At 32.2% G+C, this 2,295-nt stretch overlaps 1 long non-coding RNA gene across 1 annotated transcript; it reads left to right on the top strand.

Moving 5' to 3' along the window:
* Positions 1-213: 213 nt before the first annotated feature.
* On the top strand, positions 214-2,072 carry LOC139810224 (uncharacterized). The gene is made up of 2 exons (XR_011731262.1): positions 214-310; positions 602-2,072. It is a non-coding gene; the product is annotated as an uncharacterized lncRNA (long non-coding RNA).
* The last annotated feature ends 223 nt before the right edge of the window (positions 2,073-2,295 follow it).

A 2,295-nucleotide genomic window follows, 5' to 3' on the forward strand; every position in this document is an offset into this window, starting at 1 on the left:
AATCAGCATTATGAGTGTCATAGGTAAGTACTACATTGCATAAAATAACCTAAGAAACAAAATGTTAGCATGTGCGTACATTTTTACCATTTGTTTCCAGAAAAAGTACAAAAAAATGACAAATTTTACATAGTTTTACTGAAGGATGGCTTAGTTACAGTACCGAAACAATGGTTAACAGATGACAAGAAATATACATATTGGCCATCTGGTGTAAATACAGCACAACGTATCAATTTAATTAAATCTTGTGCCGAAGTAAACTTAGAATGGGAAAAATACGAGATAGAATGTAGATATGGAACAGCAGGTTTGTATTTACCCAGATAGCACATGATATCCATAGAATGTTTATAGGACGTTCTTAGGACACATATGTCCTTAGAATATTCTATGGATATCTGTCTTTAGGTCTGTGCTATCTATTCTTAAATTATGTATACCTTTATTTAGATGTATATTTTTTTCGAGGCAAATAACCGGTTTTACCCAAAATTAATTTTACGTAAAGCCTTAACTTTTCTTTGTCCCAATATATTTCAATTATCCTCGCTTTTTTCCTTCATTTTTCGCCTTATGCTTTCTACCTTCATTTATACAGGGAAAACTTTCAAAATAGGTTTTTCATCCTCGTTAATTAGCAATGGAATTACGAGAATGTTAATTTGCATAACATGCATTTCTGGTTCAACATTGTGCATACAAAATTACTATGCCAACTATGCTTTAAGGTACGTGACAGAGAATAACTGCAGAATGTGCTTCAATAAATTCCAAACTTATAAGAAATATAACTGAATCAATAATTTAAAAATGCAGTATCTTCTTGTACAAACAAAATTATTATCAATTGAAGAGCGGAAAAAATTATAGAAATATTTATTTTGGGAACAGAGATTTTCCAACTGAGATATTCATCTCTGTCAAATTAAAGCCACCGAATTGAAGCGAAATCATGAAAAAAACTCCTTCGTGAGCGCGGCATAATGATGAAAAACATACTATATTTGTAGCTACATATAAACAGGAAAATGCACAATATAAACCAGATAATAGGCCTTTATCAATAATATTAACATTAAAACAATCAGGTTTAATAGCACTTGAAATATTTTCACAATTAATACCTCTTGCTTTTAGTAATGGAATGAGACTTATGACACCATTAGCAAATGCTTGTTTTTCAAAAGATTTATCAGATTTAGCCAAAGATTTAGATATGGTTGAAGTGGACTTGCTAAATTAATTGCTGTGCAAGTTCCTCAAACAATAACGCTATAAAAAAAGCAAACCCATCTAACACGGGTACGATTGGTACAAGAGAATATTGGATGAAGCAAAATCAGAAAATATCGTGCTTGACTATAAGGTTAGCAGAAAAATGCAATTTCGTGGATTTTTAGAATAGTCTCTTGTGTTTCCGTTACGTGTCGCGATATCGTATCGGTGTCAAACGAGACTTAAGGGGGTAGTACAGTCTGGCGGCCGAAAATGATTATAATTAATAAGTGTTTCATTTTTCTTAAAATGTTTTGTGGTATATTGATTTTTATTTTACCATTAATTTTTTAGATGGACGAAGTACTTAGAAAGCAGCCTGGTACAACAGTTTATGTATACAATTTACACCTATAACCAAGATTCTCGCAATAATAACATTTTACAATGCAGTACTTATCGTTCTTTAAGATGTCCTGGTACTATAATCATTGATAAGAATAGCAAAATACATTTAAATCAAGAACATAACCATACTAAGCCACAATGAAAAATACAACAATCTGCTTTGATATTAGAAATGTTACAACATTACGTCGATATTACAAAAGACATGTGCAAAAATAAAATTCAAACACGACATACCAAAGCATTTAAAGACGAAACTTTGTCTACGAAAGCAGTGGGCACTCCCACTGCAGAGTCAAGCAAAACAGCTTCGGATGGAAACAAATCTAAAAATGCCAAACGAGGCATATTCGCAGATGTAAAAAACAAATTACATAATGACCACGAAGCAGAAAAAAAACGGACCAAGACGGAATCCACGTTAAAAAAAAAAAAAAAAAAAACAACTACTGCAAACAATCTACAAGTTGACGGACAATCACAAACCAGAAATAAAAAAAAGCATCATCCGGAAAGGATAAGGAGACTGCCCAATCGCAAAATTGCAGCTCAATTGAAATGAAAAATAGGAAATTTTACAAACGGTAGTTTTCTGTGTAACAGAGAGGCAATACGGCTCTCTTACAATCAGAAGATCTAATCGACTAGCTAATTCTTCTACGCAATCAT

This window comes from Temnothorax longispinosus, chromosome 3, assembly GCF_030848805.1.
Source record: "Temnothorax longispinosus isolate EJ_2023e chromosome 3, Tlon_JGU_v1, whole genome shotgun sequence".
NCBI lineage: Eukaryota > Metazoa > Arthropoda > Insecta > Hymenoptera > Formicidae > Temnothorax > Temnothorax longispinosus.